Raw genomic sequence first — 20,865 nt, forward strand, 5'->3', positions numbered from 1 at the left:
AGGACGTTTTTTTACCGGCCAGGAGCACATAAGACTTACCCAGGTTGACAGATAGGTCCAGAGTGCTCATAAACTTAACGAACCCGTCTATCAGAATTTGTAGACTTCGCGGGGTGCGGGCGAGCAAAACCTCGTCGTCCGCGTAAAGCAGGACGGGAATATGTCTCTGCCCAACCCTGGGGCAATCAGCCTTTAAACCCAAGAGAAACTGCTCCAAGTTATTGATATAAAGGGAAAACAAAAAAGGGGCAAGGATGCAACCTTGTCTGACTCCACTCTTACATGGAAAAGAGTCAGTCACACCTCCCTCCCTGTTAAAACGAACCCTGGCCGAGGTATCGCTATGTAGTTCCCTTAATATAGCGATTAAACCACTCTCAATTCCCATACTTGACATCAGGTCCCATAACTTTCCTCTGTTGACATGGTCGAAAGCTGCTGCCAAGTCCATGAAACCCATGTAGATTGGTTCATCACTGGCCAGAGTGTATTTTGCAGTCAGCATATAAAGGTTCAGGCATTGGTCGCTAGTAGACCTCCCTGTCCTGAATACGTATTGAGTGTCCGAGAAGATGTTGTTCTCATCGGTCCACTCGGACAGTCTATTCAGGATTGCCCTACCCAAAAGTTTGGCCGATACGTCAATTAGGGAAATTGGCCGGTAACACTTAGGGTCGTCCCTATTGCCCTTTTTAAAAATTGGCACAATAATTGCTTTTGACCAAGATGGTGGGAGGTCACAAGTGATGGCAGTATTTATGACCCTGGTCATCAAAGGGGCCCATAAATCTATATTGCTAAGGAATAGGTCAGGGGGAATCCCATCCGGACCCGGAGCTTTATTTTTAGTCAAACCCTCCATCCCTGCTATAATCTCTTTAAGGGAAAATACCACCGGGGAGACCTGACTTATGATTACCGGTGGTTTTACAGAGGTACCAGACTCATAATTATATAAGCCTCTAAAGTGTGTTGTCCACTGTTCCGGAAGGATATTAGCCCCTATGTCTGGGGAATCCTTTTCTTGAAAGGTTGGACTATTAATAATTCTCCAGATCCTTTCTTTCCCCTGCCTCTCTTAAGTCTGCCCAAGCTTCGGCCTGCAGGGCAAGTTTCCTCCTTTTGACTTCCTTATCATATTTCGCTCTGCACGCCCTAATTTTTTGGGGGTCCCTCGGTTTTAGCTTTAGGCAGCATTTCAGCTCCCTTAGTGCCTTAGAGCAGTCTTTGTCAAACCACCGTGGATTGACCAAGTTGCGTAAGGGTGCACTGGACTTTAATAGGCCATCTATCAAGTTAGCAATCTGCTCAAATGCATCCAGTAACGTTACTCCCTGAACTTCTAGGTCTAGGCAATTGTTAATGGCATGTAAACCCTTGTCACCCAGTGTTTTAAAGAACTTTGCCCCATCTATTTTGGACCATTTCAGTCGCCTCCCTTGTTCTGTAACCTTCTCCTCGGCTATACCACGGGTGCTAGTTCCAGCCCCCACCCTATACGAGAGCACCAACACAAGAGGGTTGTGATCGCTAAAACTGCTCCATTCTATCCCTACCCTGGCTATTTTGTTTATCAGTGATCTTGAAACCAGGATATAATCTATAATGGACGAGCAGCCCCTGCCTTTAAAGGTTGGAGGAAGTGTACCGTCTGACTGAGGATCAATCATGTTAATAGTATGTTCCAAGTCATACTTGAGCAGAAGTAGACCAAAAGCAGATCCAGTGGGTGTATGAGAGAAATGCGGCCCCTTTTCCAATGGACATTGTGACCAGTCTGAGTTTGCCTTGACCAGTGCTGGGCAGGGATGGCAATTGAAATCTCCCATTAATAGCAACCCATAGGGCTGCCCCTTATTTTGGGATATTGTTTCTTGTTCTAGCCTCTGATCTAAATCTGCTAATAGCGGGGTATGATTACTTACTGACTCAGAGTTATAGATGTTAAAGACAGAGAATTTTAGCCCCTTCCCATGGAACCGAACTACCTGGATCCCATATGAGTTCCAGTCTGGAGAAGACCAGGTGCCTGGGAGGTCTAAATCAACGTAAATGGACAGCCCACCCATTGCTCTCCCAGATCTAGGTTTTCGAGCAGGAACAAAAAAACACTTATAACCCTGTAGGTAGTAATCGCTCACCAAAGCCCATGTCTCTTGGAGACATATCACATGAAAGTTCCTAACATAATCAACCCATTCCTTGTTGGAGAATTTGCCCGCTATCCCCGCAACATTCCAGGAAATCAGTCTCATGCCTTCCCCCGCACTTTCAAACCCTCCTGTTGGTTTAATAAAATCTCCTGTAATGGCCCTTGCATGGCCAACCCATGTCCCCCTCCTGTACATTCTATGATTGTAACTTTGGGTTCAACACACCCTGGTTTCCCTGCGCCAGACATTACAGTTATCTGTGCGTGAGAGCTCCGCACTCCCGGCGCCTCTGCCTGAGCACTCTCTTCCACATGACCCTGAGGGGCATTATCCATCTGTCAATCAACCCCCTCTAAATCATTCAGACAATTGAACCGATTATAGGTGTGAAAAGGTGGTTCTGGGCGGCCAAATGATGATCTATGATTAGGGTCCTGGTGTCTCCCCCTCCTACCAACCCTTTCCCAATTGTTTTGCTTTTGTAACGGCTGCAATGGGGCTGGACTGATGGGAAAAAAGAAAGACACCCGAAGGGTTTGAATAGTGGATTCCCTAGATCTATTTTCCCCCTGGCAAATATAGGTCACTGTGTCTGTATCCCTAAAACTTGTCAATATACAGTCCCCCATGATAGATTTATGGGTTCTCCCCACCCATGGCACCCTTCTTACCATTATAATTTCATTATTAAGGTGTAACGGGAGAGGTCTATTCATATTTAGCCACTTAATGACCCTACTTTTCAAGGCACAAAAATCCTCAGTTTCCCCTACTTCAAGTGGGGGAACACCTGCCAAGACAACAGTAAAGTCATTGGTCTCGGGGGGTAGATTGGGCCTGCGTGGTCTTGGGGGAAGCTTAATTAGGGGGATCAGTGTGGTACTGTCTACCTGCTGTACCAAATTAGCAGGGCCTGATGGGGGAATGGGGATGTTGAAATTAGGGGGCCTAGTTGTAACAGGGTTATTCTTTACGGGCTGTTGCGAAACCGCCGTATTTACTGCATGTAAAGGGAGTATATTAGCAGCCCTATTTACAGGTTGTTCGGTGGCTAAAATAATAGGGGCGGGTTCTATATTCCTGTCCTGGTGATCCGCCGGGAATTTCAGACTACCTAATACGGTCTCCAGTATGGTTAGTCTGGTCTCGATCTTTTTTAGACTCTCGCTGATTGGTAATAATAGAGACCTTAGCAAGAATTCCAAGTTCCCCATTGGAACAACAGAAAGGGGGAGGTTAGCGATATTGGATCCCACGTTTATTATCGGGGCGGGGGCTAAGTTATCCTGGGTAGTAGATTTAGAGTGAGAATCAACCAGTGGCTTAGCCGCTAATACGGGGGGTTTAGCAGCAGGCTTCCCAAAGTCCAGACGGGAAAGTTTAGATTTATTCCTTCCCTGTACGCCCTTCGACTTCCTTCTACGTTTATTAGGGGGAGGCCCGAGTGTGCTTTGCACACTTACTGGCGTGGGTTGAGTTTTGTTGGCCTTGGAGTCCGGAAGTGATTGGGACACTAAATCAATGGTCACTCTAGTGGGGCTAGGGCTAGTAACTGGAGCTATCATCATAGATTCAACTGGTGTGGTGTTCATGTGATCCCTCAACAGGAGCGGGACATCATCTATTAAAGACAGCTCTTCCCTGGGCATAGTAGATTGATCACCAAGGGGGGTATTTTTCAAATTGTCTATTGAGCGTCTTCTTTCTGCTCTTAGTCGAGACAGGTTACACTCTTTGTCCCCCTCCCCCCCAGCCCGCGAGAAATAATTCTCCAATGTCCTGTTTTTAGCGCCTCCCCGCTTCAACGGAGTACTCTCCTTTGCAGGGGATGGCATTATACAAATACAGGGTTAAGTTCCGCCGTAGATTGTAACAAAAAGGTGGGACTATAGATCGAGTGCAAAAACAAAGGGGGGATGGCCCAGCCCGGCCTCCTCCGGCCCCGGACGGCCACAGACGGTCCCGCCCTTGTCCCGGGCTTCTCCCGGGACACTCCCGCACGCTCCCGCTTAGCGGGTGCTAACCTTCCCTTAAGTAGGTAGTCCGTGGGATTACAGGCGGGGCGTGGAGGCCAGGGAGAGCGGCCAGGTGACTGGAGGCGCGGTCAGCAGAGGCTTCTGGAACACGAAGTCCTGCCCCGCTCGCTCGCAGCCCTGTGCCTTCACACGCTGCACAGACAGGCTCCTGTGCCTCTGGTGCGCAGCGGGACCCGCGAAGCGGGTTCCGCAAGTAGTGGGCTGCTGAAAAGGGTCCAACTCAGTCCTCGACCCTCCGCTGATGCTGGACAATACAAACAAGGTTTCCCAATGACGTGCAGTCCTCGCAGTCTTTTAAAATTACAGGCGGGGCGTGGAGGCCAGGGAGAGCGGCCAGGTGACTGGAGGCGCGGTCAGCAGAGGCTTCTGGAACACGAAGTCCTGCCCCGCTCGCTCGCAGCCCTGTGCCTTCACACGCTGCACAGACAGGCTCCTGTGCCTCTGGTGCGCAGCGGGACCCGCGAAGCGGGTTCCGCAAGTAGTGGGCTGCTGAAAAGGGTCCAACTCAGTCCTCGACCCTCCGCTGATGCTGGACAATACAAACAAGGTTTCATGTCCAGTGTGTGGCACTCATTTTGCCACCCACTAAAGCAGCACAGTTAAACAGGTCTCAGGCCTGCCACTGCAATCAGTGCAACTGTTTAGAATTCTATTTTGACCTGGCCAAATTAACGTTTTACCAGGCCAAACCCTTCATTTTTAATACTTATAAATCATCCCTAAGTAAGGCCCTAAAGGCCCAAGGGCAGAGTGTATGGTATTTAAAAAGTAAGACATGTGTATGTAAGTTTTACATATCCTAGCACTGAAAAACCCATAAAGTTGTCTTACACTACTGGCGGGCTAGCTCTTCCACAGACTAACACTGGCTTACCTTATCACATTTAAGTGCTAAATTCAGTTTGGGAAGAGCTAGAGAGATTCTTCTTCTACTCATGTTAATCATCATTTTAAATCCTCTTTAGTGGTAAAGTTTGATTTTAAATTATTATTTTGGAAATGTGACTTTTATGACATTAGTGTTTCCCTGCCTGAAGTTTACAGGGCCTTACTGTGAGTAGGCAGTTGATTTTGGGCCTGCTTTGTCTCTGCCACAGGGAAATGTCTACTGGGCCAGAGAGTGGATAAATGGGCATGGGTGTAGAAGGGAATTGGACTTCCTTAATGAATGGCTGGGGAGGAGCTGGTCCTCTGCCCTGGTTACTCTTTAATGGGTAGACTGGAAATGCAACCAGCCCCTTACTAACTTCGGAGAGTGCCTAACTGTCCCTTGCAAATGCCTCTCATACCTAGGACAGCATGCCTTAAGTTTACAAACCGGAGCTAAACCCAGGGGAAAGAGAAGAACTGACCAGAACCAGTTATAGGATAGACAGGGAGGATGTCCTCCACCCACAGGCTGTCACTGGCTATAAAAGTGGCAACCCCAGAACCTCTCACTCCTGGATCTGAGAACATACAGAAGATAGACTGCCTGCTGTCTGTAGAAGGAAGATTGAATATACTTGCTTTGCACCTAGGACCCCCACTAGTGACTTCAAGTGACCTATTTCAGCTATAGGGACACAAGCTTCCAGAGGCCTCTCCGGCTTTCCATCTGACCAGACCTAACTGGTCCTGATCTGGCCCCTCTGCTGACTGTGGAAGTATGTCCGGAACCCCCACATGCTGTCCTGCAGGTCCTGTTGCCTTGGTTGGGTTCAGAGTGTACTCCTCTCTGCTAGACAAGTTTCACCGAATCTAACGTGAAGCAATGCAAATTCCCACAGAACCAAGTTGTTTCTACTTAAGGCTCCACTGGATCCAATGTAAAGCAAATCAGAGCCCAAAGGGTCATGCCGAACAAATGCTACTTCTCAACATAGGATCCACCAAATCCAATGCCGAGCTCCTCAGAGCTGCGCAAGGCAATGCCACGTAGACCCAGCATCAAAGTCAGAGGGTAATACCTCCAGAGAAAAAACATGGTCCTGTATCTGACACTGCTGTACTGTGGTCGACCCCTCTCAAGTAATACCCCAATTTCTTACACTTACATACATAGATTTATGATTACTGGAAGTCTGTTATTAAAGTTAATTGCAATAGGCAATACATTATGTAATTGTAATCCAAGTTGCTATATTGATTTAAAATTAAAGCAATCCCCTTGGCTCCTCTTGAATACAAGTGCAATTGAATGTTTGGTGTAGAATGAAATGTAAATGCCATTTTTTTGCTTATTCTTAATCTAATTCCGCCCTCTTTCATCTGAAATTAAATGCCAAAAAATGGATTTGTACACAGACAGTAATAAAACTGTGGAATGTTACGTGGCAAAACGCTGAAATGTTCACTGCCTTCAATATCTGCTTCCCAACAGCGACTTTCTCAATTTAGCCATAACAATGATTGGATTTTGATATCGCCACAAAGTGCAATGACTAGGAAATGAATACTTTCTTAGGGCATAAAGGAACAGGGCTCCCAACAGGGAGGCTTTCCCAATCGCTCCAGCTTAAAGGCAGAACTGCCAAGTACTGTAATGGGATACATTTATCTACATTCCCTCTGAGAAGGGCGCGAGAAGTCAAGTACATCCCCTTGAAATCTCTAACACCGTGACACTGCATTTTTCACACCACGCGTCCAATATATCTTGAAAAGCAAGATAACAATTCTGTCGTCCCTAAAATATAAATTCTTCTCCTACCAAACTATTTATGGTAGATTTTACAGGAGTATAGTTTGAAGAAGAACTTTGTACGTCCTTGGATTAAAAGGCAATTTGAAAGAGTCAACGTAAATGAAATCTGACACTGTCAGATGCTCTGTAATCACTGAATGCCGTTCCACCCATGCTCCAAAGTTCAAAAGAGCATGTGTAATCGGCATTCTAGTGTAGCAAGGGAACCTCTTCCCAGAACGGCATCTTGGGGTTAAGGAAGAGTATCTGTAAAACTAAAAGCAAAAGATCATAATGATGAATGAAAACGAATTACCAATAGGCAAAGTAGGCCCCAGCTGTCTGCCTCACTCCCTTTAGGGGCCCTGCGATCAAAATAATATTGATTTGATCTTGAATGAACAACACAATCAAGCTTTCTTAAATTGTTTCCAAAACATAGAAAAAAATGAATCCACTCAAAGAAACGAAAACATTACATTAAGGACTCTAGCGAGAAAATAATGTACTAATTTAATGAAGTTATTTATTAACATTGTTGGCTGGTAAAATTAAAAACGTATCTGGAGATAATTTGAGCGGGGGACCCCCGAAATTTCAACTGCCTAGGGGCCTCCTGAGGGTTTAATACGGCACTGATGAAAAAATAAAGGGGCATATAATCAGGGAACGGCGTAAAAATTATCGCGTCCCAAAGTTTGCAAGAGGTTCCAGAAAAATATGAGATTGGAAGTGGATCAATGCTCTTGAGGAAGAGAATTGTAGACCTTGGAACAAAAAACACACAACCACCCTCTCGAGCTCATGCTTGAGTTATTTTGTAGTGTTTCTAGAGTACTTAACGTAATCCATCCACTAAAAGACTTCATCATATACTGAGGAGAAATAAGATAAATAGCTTTAGGACAGAGGCAAAGAGCTGCCTTACACATAGACTTCTTCTTGACCGGGAGCTAATTGTAATTGTATTTACTACCTTACTACCCCTGATGAGGTGTTGAAGTGCTTTTCAACAAGTAGTGCGCTACTCCAGAACCCACAGAATTGGTGGAGGATTAGCAACTACCAGAACACATTTAGAATCTTGAAAAGTAACACACGTGAATTGATTGTGTTTGTGGTATCTAGATTTTTACTGTGGGCATGGAAATTGAGAGCGAAGGACTTCCGTATTTAAGCTTATTACAGCATCATTTTGAATGAAATTATGTTAGCCTCATATAGCAAACTAGTCTTCCCTACAATGGCTTTTGGATTGGCTCACATGCTGAGTATAATGAACTATGGATCGCTTTGACCATAGCTGGACGGGCGATGATCGATCTATGCTTTTATCTGCTCATAACTAACTGTTGTTTTTATAATTGTAATTTTATACTGGACCCATTCTATTACCTTTGACTTGTGGATGAATTTGTTGTAAATATTTTATCTATGTATTTATTGTTATCTGTGATATGTGCCTTTATTGGATTTTAGTTGAAATAAAGATGCTACTACATTGGGGGTGGTAGTGGTGGATTAGTGTAGGGAAATATAAGTTGCTATTTTGACCTGTGGACATGTGAGTCTGTTAGTTCGATTGAATGGAATAAAGGATAGATAGAGGAGGGAGGAGTCTAGATAGTTGTATGTGGGTGTTCATATTAATTAGATGAGGCTTGGGATGAGTCAAAAGAATGGCTGATAGGGAAGAGTCTAGAAAGGGTTATTAAGGAAGACTCATGATAGGATCTTAGGTAGATCATAGTAGTAGTACAGTAAGGTTTTGGATTGGTCAGAGTGGAGGTAGAGGATATATTGAGAGTGGTATAGGATGAGACAGAGTAATGCATTGGAGGGAGTTTACTTTTTTTTCTTTTTTCTATGAAGGACTAAAGTGATAAATATATACATGCACAACTGCATTGAATAATGAAAACAATAAAGAAATAAAAAACTGTATTGCATAACGTTCCATATGTGCAACTATGTGATGCACTAGGCAAAGTGGAGGCCCCTTGTGTTCCATAGTATACAAAACAAGTCCAGGTGGCACAGGTACCCGTGTTTCAGAGAGGGCAGGGGAATCTGTGTGTGGAATGCAGCTCCCTTGTATTACTTGATCTGCAATTGAAGCACCAGGCAGTACGTGGGTTCCTTACAGCCCATCATCAGATCCCTTGTTTTACAAAGGAATATAGAAAGTCCCGGGGCAGAGCATGAAGCAGGCCTCTCAAATATGTTATGTGTTCAACGGACTATACAGGCCAAGGCCATGTTTATGAAAGAAACATGAACAATATGCCAGGCTCACCACCAGTGTGTGTGAGACAAGTGGCCTCCCTGGGACCCTGCTATGGTGTATATTTAATGATCACCACTGAATTAGCACAGGTAGACAAGTGTGCTCCTCAAATAGTGTTCTGAATAGGGCACTTTCTGCTAATGGGGCAAGCAAAGGGAGGTAAATCCACGGTGCAGTATTCATGTGCACAGGGATGGTGACGTACAACTTGTGCACGGTTGCAAGCCAGTAAAACTGCTGCCTGACGTGCAGTGTTAGTAAGCGCCCCTTAGGCAGGTCATGTAGAATCACTGTGCACATGAGGCTGTAGCACCAACAAGATTGATGTTTACAGCAGGTTGTGACACTGCATCCAAGTACACTTACACAAGCATGTAGCAGGCCATGAAATATGACACTGGTGTGTGATAATGAAGAAATGCATGTTCACCTAATTAATAACTGGGAAGAGTATGTCCTGTGGCCCCATAGATTACTGCAGAGTATGCAGTTTTTCTAGAAACAGAGCAAGTCAGCCTGGGTATATATGTCTGGGTTCATTACGTGTGCCAGCCCTAAGGTACAGTTGTGGGAGGCAGAGGTCTCAGCACATGCATGGGGGACTGATTGTGTATGGGGATATGTTGAGGGCAGAGTAGACCTGTATCAGTGGGAAAGTGGTTAGTGAAGGGAAGGCCAGCTCAGTGGGTAGGGGGAGTTAGTAGTCCCTGTGGTTGTGAGCTTTGATTTTCCTAAAGTGGTACCAAATGAAGGGCAACACTGTCAAGTCTAAGAATTGGGCACAACTAGAGTGAGCAGAAGGGAATACTATTATTGTACATGTGCACACAGGGTGGAAAGTGTAGGGAAGTGTCAGGGTGGTTGTGTGCATGCTGTACCTGTGCAAAGGGTAGTGTTTCATGTGCTGTGAGTATGGTGGGAAGTGTGATGTGCTGCACGCACACACGATCACTGTATGCATGTCCTTGCCTAGGTCACAGACCCAGCTGAGGCTGCAGTTTCAGACATTACTGTCTACTATGGAGGGAGTTTCATGTGCGGACTACAACTATGTATGCAACAGCGAAGGATGGTGCAAAGTCAGGCTGACGGTGTGTGGAAAGTGTTACAACCTGTGTGTGCATAAGTGCATGGTTTTAACTGGCCAACATAGACAGCTATGGTATCATTACAGGGGAACTTAGGGGCAGATTTACAAGAAACTAACGCAGCGTGGTGCTGCAAGTAATTTTTCTGCGCTGCGTTTGTTTAGAAGCACAGGGATGCAACATATTTACAAAAATATGCTTCCCCTTGCGCTGGCACACAAACTGCTGCCATGGAGCAGCACAGGCACCCTTGCAACATAGAACGGTGGAGAGATTATTTTTGAGCTGGAAGGGGCACAAAAACAATAATTTGAGGTGGTTTTCTCTTCTAATGTGTGCTGTAGAATGCAGCACACATTGAAAGAGGAAAAAACTAGGAGAAATGAAAACATTTCTCTTTGTTGTTCCTCGCTACGCCACCCCTAGAGTTGCGTAGCATTCTGACGCATTTACAGATTTCTGATTCCTCATAACTCTGGAAATGTATCAATGGACATGAGTGTTGCTTGGGTACACCCACAGCAACAGCCATGTCACGCCCCTAACACACAAAGTGTTGGTTGAAAAGAGGCGATATTTACAAACACAGGTAAAGTCACGCAGGGTGGCATTATCTGTGTGCTTGTAAATATTGCTCAGCAGGTTGCGCCGCCGGTGTGTCACACAACATGACGCTCAGTCGGCACAAGGAGCTTGTAAATCTGCCCCTTAGTGTTTATTGTGCAATGAGTTTAGAATTTAGCATAACATTACCGGTGCACATGCACACACAGTGAGCAAGCCCCCACCAACTACGCAAAACCAGTTACAGGCACCTCTCTTTAAAGGCTTACTATGTAGGGCTGAGGTTAGTATGTAACAAGCATAAAAGGATAAGAAAGGCATCCAAAAGGAGTAAAAACATAAATAAAAATTGCTTAAAAACTTTAAAGACCTAGGGGCATATTACCAACAAAGTGGCGAAGAGAGGTGTTAGCCGCCTTGGCTTAACGCCTCTCTTCGCCACTTCGGAAACGCTAGGCTGCACCATATTATCAAGGATATGGTGCAGCCTAGCGTTTCCCCCTGCGATGGCGATAGGTTTTACAACTTAACGCCAGCGCAGGCAGGGAAGGTTTGTTTACGTACAGGAAGGTGTTACTTCCTACACATAAACAAAGCTTAAATGCCATTTTATAACTTACATGTGTGCTGTTTCATGCAGCACACATGTAACTTACAAACTGGCATTTTTAAAAAGAGGTTTGTTTATGTACAGGAAGGGACACCTTCCTGTACATAAACAAACCTTGGCATTTTGCTTTTTCCATGTGTGCTGCACAAGGCAGCACACATGGAAAAAGCAAAAACGAGGAGAAATGAAGCATTTCTCCTCGTTTCGCCACCTTAAGAACTGGTCTTTCCTGTTCTTAAATTCGGAGCTGCCACCTATTGTCGCCTCTCTTGATAATAGGTGGCAACATCGTAGTGAGTGGGTGTTGCGGTGGAACGCCCACCGCAACACGAACTGCACGCCCCCTTTCAAGATGAGTTTATCGTGAAAGGGGCCCTATTACCAAGGCAGCGTAAAATCAATTAACGTGACTTTAAGCCACGTTAATTGACTTAACGCTGCCTTGATAATAGGGCGATGCAAATATCGCCGCGTTATCAGCAGAAAAGTGCCGATGACGCGACTATAAGGGGCTTGATAATATGCCCCCAAATTCTATAGCTTGGTATAGAATACGATTCAAGGCATGAAGCCCATATACTTATTTGTAATATAGTTATATGATAGGCTCTGGTTAGAAAATACGAAAATAAAGCAGTTGCAAATCTCTCAACTAATCTCAATTTGGATGCAGTGAAAGATAACTTGTGCTGCTTAAATACCTCAGGAATTGTAATCGGCTAATCTTGCTAGTATACTAGGCCCCAGCACAGCACAATCGCCATGGCTTCCTGATCTTTCCTTTTTTATTAAGAATAAAGGGGGAATTATGTGATTCGCTGTGGGCTGAATTCCTGTTAAACAAATACTTCTAGAAAAGTCAAATTTTTTCTTTCTACATTTTTTGATTTTACTCTTATACCATTGAAGAATGTTTTGAAGAAACCAATCTTTGATATAAAATCAGATAACATGAACAAAACACCTTACAAAACAAACAGAAACACAACTCCCATCTGCGTTACAAATAAGAAGGATCACAGAACACACTAGAGTATGTAATTTGTGACACATATTCAACCCAACACTCAGAAGTTTATCGTTGCTTAAAACACAAGTAACTCCCAAGCCACTTAAATCGTTTTCTGGAAGAAATCTACGGCATGAAGCCCCGTTAAAGAAATTCTTTCATCACTCCACTGAAAACTCTCACCCTTTTCTTTACAATTATTTTGTTTTACTCTGATATAATAGAATGTATGAAGGAACTATTTGAACCTATAAAACATTACGGATATGACGGGACTATCCAGACTGGCTGTACAAAGGCCTTGCCTCGTCACAAGCCTACACTGCCTACTCAGCACCAGGATACACTCACGGGTCACAAGCAGTGCTCTACAAATCCACCTTACATTACAATACATATTAAGCATACAAAAACACAAAACACCCCATCAGGAGTACATTCAAGAAAGGTTCACAAAGCACACCTAGATATGTATTTTTGTCTGTAATGCCCAAACCAACTCTTGTGATGAAAACAATAAATTATAAAACATACCCAGAACCAGCTTTGATAAGGTATCTAGCACCTTGTGTACCAGTGGTGCAACATAGGCCCCCCGAAGCAGGGGGGCCACGAGCTACAGTGGGTACGCTTAGTACGGTTGTATGTCACTACAACGCACACTTTTACAACGCATACCTTTACAACGCATTTTTTACAACGCAACATCCATTACAACGCATTCCATTACAACGCATACCATTACAACGAAAATGAAAAACTACAAAAGCATTTTTTTGTCTCTGGCATAATACCTTTACAACGCATACCATTACAACGCATAACATTACATTGCATGTTTAGGTAAGTATTAGTGTAGGGGTAAAATTTACTATTCTAACTCCAGTGGGTGCAACGGTAGGGTAAGTGTTGGATAGTGTGGGGTAAAAATTACTATTCTAACTCCAGGGGGTGCAACAGTAGGGTAAGTGTTGGATAGTGTAGGGGTAAAAATTACTATTCTAACTCCAGGGGGTGCAACAGTAGGATAAGTGTTGGATGGTAAGGTTATGCGTTGTAATGGTATGCGTTGTAATGACTGCGTTGTAAAGACATGCGTTGTAGTGGTGTGCGTTGTAGTGTCATGCGTTGTAATGGTTGCGGTGTAATGGCATGCGTTGTAATGGATGTTGCGTTGTAAAAGTTTTGTTGTAATGGTAGTGCGTTGTAAAAGTTGCGTTGTAAAGGTTGTTTCCCCCTTAGTACAGCATCTGTCTGAGAGCTCCTCACTGAGTCCAGATGGGGTCCCCTCCATGTAATTTGCAAGGGGGTGTTAAAGTTTCATTACGCTAGTGATGTATACTAATCCTCTCTAAGCATCCTGTTTTGTTAGTTTTCCAATTCATATTCCTTATGTATGGACTTCCAATTCTGCAGAATAACTTTGGAAGCAGTAACAACAGTCTTGAGAACAAAATGATAATCCAGACAAGGGCCATGTTTTTAGGGTTTTTACAGCTCCATCGAATGTTAAGTCATGAGATCATTGCATTAGCTATTTATTATCTGACTACACCCATTCCTTGGCTCAAGTTCCAGTGGCAGACTGCCATGGCTGCAGTGTTTATTCACTTGGTGTGGAGTTCTCAAAGTTGACCAACAGTGAAGTGCAATACAGCCCGACAGCAATCAATAATAATCTTTATTCACTCACTTACAAATTAGATCATAAAAGACACCAGATAAGCACACAGATTCATAAATATCTATAACAAGCATAAAATGATGAAAAGGGCATCCAAAAGCAGTGAAAACATAAATAAAAATTGTCTGCTTAAAAACCTTAATTGGCCAAATAGCAACACATCACTGAATTACAGGGGCAAAGTGCATTTCTTTAGAAAGGGGCCTACTGTCATATATCCATCAGGTCGTTCTAGTTTCTGCAAATGTAGCAACGCTACTCTACACATTTACATAAGAAAACAAAATGTAACAGGGTCTGGGGAGAAATCTGATCACACAGGCATCTGCATATATCAGAGGAAGCAGATTATCCTTGTGGAAAACATAGTAGCCACCTAATTGAGCCTAACCTCAATCAGGATAACAGCATACATTCCCAAGTGCCCAGAACCACAATCAGATAAGGTGCCCCCACTCCAAGTGTAGTTTGTAAGAGACAATATTACCTGACGGATGGCCTCAATAATTCTCCACCCTCTCAGGCGGCCGACTCGGACGGTACTGCTCCAGTGGTTGTATGTAATCGCGAACAGGTGTACAACTTCTCCATGATATCGTAGGAGAAATTTGAGAATCTTACTACTACCACAAAGTCGAGTTACTCATATGCCCCATGCCCCCGTGCATTTGGCATCTGGTACGGAATATACGGGGGTTACATCTTACAAAACTGATGAACCTGATTTTAGAAGCAGGAACTTTCCCAATTACTTGGAAGTTAGCATCAGGTCTGCCTATTCTGCAAAAACCAAATCTGGATCCAACCGATACTAAGAATTATTGACCGATCTCTCAATTGCCTTTCCTGGCTAAAATCTTTGAAAACGTTTTGAATAAAGAGCTCACAGTCTTTTTAGAAACAAATAAAATCCTTAATCAGGGTCAACATGGGTTCAGAGCTGAGCACTCCACAGAATCAGACTTAGTGGAGGCCTCCGAAGAAATTCGTTGAGTTGTAGATTAGGAGGGTAAAACTCTCAGCTGCTCTTGATAGGTCAACCACAAGGTCCTTATTGGGAAACTGAGGATAATCAGGATTGATGGAGTCACTCTGTCCCTCCTCAGGTAATTTAACAGACAGATTCCAGAGACTGGAAGTGAATGGATTTAAATCTGAACCGCAGTCCCTGCCATGTGACGTTTCAGCACGGGTCATCTCTATCCCTGATATGTTTAACATCTATATAGCGCCTCTGCTAAAACTCATTCAGGCTTGTGGCTTGTGGGCGGTTTCTTGCACCAATGATACACAAAATATTGTGGCCATTTCGGAAGTAGGTCCTTAAAGCTTAGAAGTTGTCAAAACCAAGTATTAATTTGGATGCGTAATCATTTTTTTAAACTGAATATTGAAAAAACTGAGGTGATCCTCTTTGGAAAAAATACCAACTTTTTGAATCCTACCTGCTGCCTTGCTGATTTTGACCCATTACCCACCTTGGCATCGAAGGTTAAAAATCTTGGGGTGATCTCTGATGACCAACTCGGTTTTACTGAGCAAACAACCATAACACCTCCACATGCTATTTTATTATTAGGCTACTTAAAAAAGGGTTTCATTTTATCGCACAAGTTCTTAAAAAAACTGTCATAGCCGCCCTCATCCTTTCTAGGATAGAAGAATATTGTAACACCTTGTTTTTAGACGGTACAAAAGCTGCCACACAAAAATTGCAATCATTACTAAATGTGGTGGTGTAGCTCCTGCAGAAGGCGCCCCAGTTTTGCTCAGTCACCAAATACAAACGGGACCTGCATTGGCTACCAGTAGTGGACAGGATTAGGTGTAAAACGCTGTTTATAACTCACAATGCCTTGCATGGAAAGGGTACGCAGTATCATCAGACCATTTTCCGTAGATATTGCCTAAAGCGAACATTAGGGTTGAAAACCACCCACTTGGTGAAAATTCCCAGGATAAGGAGAACTAAGTGGGTGGAAGAAGCCTACAACATCTGGGAGGTAAACTATGGAACTCACGCCCTCTGGCCCTGAGAGTACAGCCAAACTTGCTGACTTTTAAGAAACAACTTAAGACTTGTCAACTAGAGTAGCGTACCTTATCCGGTCCGTACCGCCTTTTTGGAGGTTCCTGCTGTTTAGCGCCAAGATACTTCAATATTATTACTCTTTATAACATTTTTACTTACTTACTCCTTCTGGGCCCTTCTATGGGAGAGAAAGCACTTTCTGATCCGCCCTCTATAATTTTTTGCAAATATCTGATGGCTTTTCATTAATAGAAGGGCAACCTAGAGAAGAAGTTGTCTTCCTAATAGATTTAAGCCAGCGTATCTTGTTCCCATAACAACAGGAGAGACAATCCAAAATCATTTCCCTGTTCAGACTACCTTCCTCATTATACCAAACTGAGCACCAAAACATCAGGGGTGTAAGGTTAATCTGATCCATGACATACTCAAGACCCAGTTTCTGGCGGATCACAAAATGTGACGTTGATATGGGGACCTCTACAAATTGCGACACTCTCTTGTTTCCTTGTAAATGTAGTAGTACTTGTATAGCGCCTAAATCGACCCCCGAAGGGGTATCTCAGGCGCTTGTACACATACCACTGTGGAACCCTTCCTGGCTTTTCCATGTGAAGTGCACACTCCTGGGCACCCCCAAGGTGAAGCCAGGCATCCTAGCGTTGTTGGGGCCATTGTGGAGATTAAGCAAGCTACTGCCCAGAGTTGCAGAGTGGGACCCATGATTAGAATAGGCACCGAGGCGAAAAATATCAGGTCCGAGGAAATTGAGCCCAAGACCCTGCCGAGGCGGGAATTGAACCCTGGTCCCGGGGTAGAACTCTGCATCAGGGTCTGCCGCTCTAACCATTGAGCCACACTTCCCGACTTGGTTTGAATACTACCCACATCGCTATATGCAAATACACCTGCTCCATAGGACAGTCAGACATTATAGAAAGACACTACCTCTTAGAGATTTAAAGCGTCTATGGGTTAATTGCCTTGGGAGGAAGCAAGAGTAAAAATGTAACCAACGGCATGCGGAAAATGATTTTCCTATTGCTGGCACACAATGTCTTTCCAGATTTAACTGGTTCAAGGCAAAAGTGGAAATCAATGTCTTAGGCGATTAGCTATCCTAGAAAGCAGCACAGCATTGTCTGCTTAAAGAAGTGCAGGGACAGATGTGTTGGTTTTTGTAAACCACTGGGATGTGTGCCCCTGAATTCACAATGGGGGTATCCAAACCATTTATGTAAAGTAAAAGCAAAATAGCACACACCCCAAACGTAATTCTTGTTTAAACAGGAAGGGGGCTGGACATGTTCCTCCATCCCCCTTACCTCACAGAGGCAATTGGGTCCAGATGGAAGCACCTCAAAAAAATGTCACTCAGACCTTTTCATCCTGAAACCCCGAGGAGAACACACCGGCCGTCTCGCATTCAGCCTTCATACAGTAAGGTTCGCCGTATCTGGGAACCTATGCGGATTTGTGGGACATCCTTTCCCTATCCTGGAGAGCAAATATAGAACACGGCCGGTACCAGGTCGGTCCCCTAATTCTACATCAGATTAAACTTCATGCTGATATAGTTTTCGCCACAACTGGTTAACTCGTCTTCGATCTGCATACTGATGAGTCATGCTAAACATTGGATCTATCAATAATTAGGCAGTAAATCCATTAAGAGTTATTACCAGTTACACACACACAGCGTGAGGCTCATACCAAGACCTGGGATTTTAAGCAGGAGATTGGTTTTTACCATTATTTAAAAAAAAAGATTTGTATCATTTGGACAATCGTTTCCTGGTGATGCCCATCAAGCTTCAACACTGAAACGCATCCACGCTCTTGTGTCTTAAATCCGACAAACTATTAGGGTGCCATTATCTGACATCTATGTGACACTGTTTTTGATTCTAATCGGATTAATAATTTAAATAATAATCTTTGATGTTTATGTATATGAAGCATTTTTTTGTCTCTGATGTATAACACATTCTATTGACCTAGTGGTGTGCAATTACATAAGAATGATTTTAATTCAGTGTTTTTATTACTTGTATCAATAAATTTGTATTAGAATTATAATTTCTCCTATTATACATTCTTAATTGCTTATGTTTTACATTTGACTTATGTTAGAGCTTTTTGATCATTTGACACTAGTTTGTATGAAGTGTGTTTGAATTTGAGTCATCAAGATAATTTTGCCAAGGGTCCCCCTTTTTGCAACTCAGACCTCCTCAATACCTGAGGAAAGGTCCCAAAGCTTGGATCTATTTACACAATCAAAAGTGCTTGATGGATCTATAAAAGAAGATTGAAGTGACCACACTTGTCAAACTTACATTTAGACACTAAGAATTGTAAGTTAAGACATTGTTCCTTAGTTCTAAGACCTTTTCTAAACTCAAATTGAACCTGTGCAAGAATGTTCTTGTCCAAAGACCAGTGAAGCAGTCTGTCCAATATGATAACCTCAATGATTTTAACAGTAGAGTCCAAAAGGGAGATTGGATAACAGCATGTGGAGTGCTGCGTGTTACACTTTTTATAAACTGGTACAATTGTGAAAGAGTGCCGCGTGGATGGAATGACTACCTTACAAGCGGAATTTATAACATTGGTAGCAGAGGAGAACAGAACCCTGGGTTTTCCTTGGCTGAATGGAAGGGAATCCAATCAGGACCTAGTGCTTTTTTGGAGGGGCTATTAATAATGCCATAAAACACCTCAGAGGAGAATTGAATATTTGGGGACATTGTGCCATCGGCAGGTCCTTGCTCTTGGGTGGAATCATCGTAGGGATACATTCTACTAAAACGGCTGATCCATTCCACAGGACCTATTTGAGTTCTGACCTTGCTGGGAACCCGACCCTGAAATAGTCTGGCATGTACTGGCTTCCAAAAAGACTGAGGGTCTTTGGCTTGGTAGACGTGCACCTAGATTTCCCATTTTACAATCTTCAGGCGGTCTTTCTCATCTTTAGCGTCTGGGTATAAGCCTTTCTACGAAAACTTAGTGCTTCCTTGTCCCTGGTGTTATGATTCAGTTCCCTTCTCAGCCTACTGTTGGTTTCTCTGCATCCCTTATCAAACTAGGATTTGCTATGGTCCATTTTGTTGCCTATCGGCCTTTTCAGCAAATCCCTAATATAGGAGTTTAATTCTGCAAAACTGTTTAAAATTACTTTAGGTTCAGCATATACTGCTAAACAAAGGTTAATCACATCACATAGTCATCAACAATGTTACACACAATTATCCTCATGTTTACAAAATGCTGTACTAGTCTGCGACATGCAAGTTTCATGGAAATAGGCAGCTTACAAACATCTATTTCTTTGAGCCCTTTCACAGGGATATTTATAACGAGCATATGATATGCAGATATGATCACTATATATGGTGGGCAGGATGTCCGCTTTGGAGGCAAAAGATGGCATACTTCCAGAAATAAAAATATAATCAATTATGGATCCATACCCTCTACCCATATATGTTGGGAATGTAGATGACATGAGGTTGGTAACAGCACTCTCCGGATAATATGTCGCTAGGAAACTAAGTAAAAGACACACCTAGGATACATTTCTGCCTTCATCCCATAATCCAAGAAATAAGGCGAAAAAGTCAAAGATGACAGAATAGGAATGGCACCCAACGTTGCATTAAAATCAGCAGACAGCTTGAGATTTAATGGTATGTTTAAGCATGAGATCCTGTTTCCTACTTTATCCACAAATAAAAAAATTCTGGTGGTTCCTAACTGAAAAATCATTATTATAAAAAGTTACTAAGACCAGACCAAAGTCAGAGCCCCACCTCAGAACAAATGCCTGTACAATATTCCCCCCGAGGTGTAGCTTCTCTATACTACAGCCAATAGTGTGGCATAGAGAATCAGGAGTGCCATAAAGGAGGCGTCACAAGAAGAGGCTGCTCCTGTGCTAGTCTGATGGCCCTTTTCCAATTTTTGCAATCGGGGTTTTTATAAAATTAACGATGTGGCCGTGGGAACCCCAGGAGGCAGCAGAAGGGTCAATAGTTTTACCCAAAGTCCATTTCACAACTTTAGACTTTTTATTGCCCCAGTTTTTGAACTACTTTTAAAGTAAAACCCCGAGAACGTGCTCAAATGAATCGAGGAACGCAAGCCCTCACCAGCACAATGGCCCTGAAGGACTGGGGTGCGGGAAGGGGTTTGAGGTGAAATTGTTCTAACTATTGTTTACTTTTAAATAGATGTAGCTTCTTTTTTACTGCAATGATTTTAATTAATCAAATAGTTAATAAATTCATTCAGGTCAGGTTGTTAATTTGTTGAGCGCAGATGAGTGTGTCCAGGCGCTTAATCGTGTGTGTAGGTCGAGCTGGAGTAGATACAGCCAATGGTGACTTTAAACCAGGTGGCCACATACACTTAGGCAGTTCAGAGGGCGACAGAGAGGCAAGGAGGTTGTAGCATAGTCTGTAGTTGCTCCCTCCATACTCAATGCACTTTGCCCAATGTTTAGTAGCCATAATATGTTATAAAGGACATATTCCTAAAATACACTTTTAACTCATCTCTGGTAATTCCTTAATTCACTAAGGGATGCCTATGCTAATAGTTGTCATTCCTACTGGATAGATATATGAATTGACATACAAAACAAATATACTGTCAGTAATAAGCCCAGAATTAATAAAAACTTTGAAAACTATGAGAGTAGTATAAAATAGCTGTTGGATCCCCATATAA

The 20,865-nt window shown here is 43.3% G+C and overlaps 1 protein-coding gene across 2 annotated transcripts in view; it reads left to right on the plus strand.

Annotated features, from left to right (window-relative positions):
• The window catches only part of LOC144825992 (sodium-coupled monocarboxylate transporter 2-like), a 219,457-nt gene that overhangs the window by 40,097 nt on the left and 158,495 nt on the right, over positions 1 to 20,865 (plus strand). The window lies entirely within an intron of this gene.

Source organism: Lissotriton helveticus, chromosome 3_2 (assembly GCF_964261635.1).
Source record: "Lissotriton helveticus chromosome 3_2, aLisHel1.1, whole genome shotgun sequence".
NCBI lineage: Eukaryota > Metazoa > Chordata > Amphibia > Caudata > Salamandridae > Lissotriton > Lissotriton helveticus.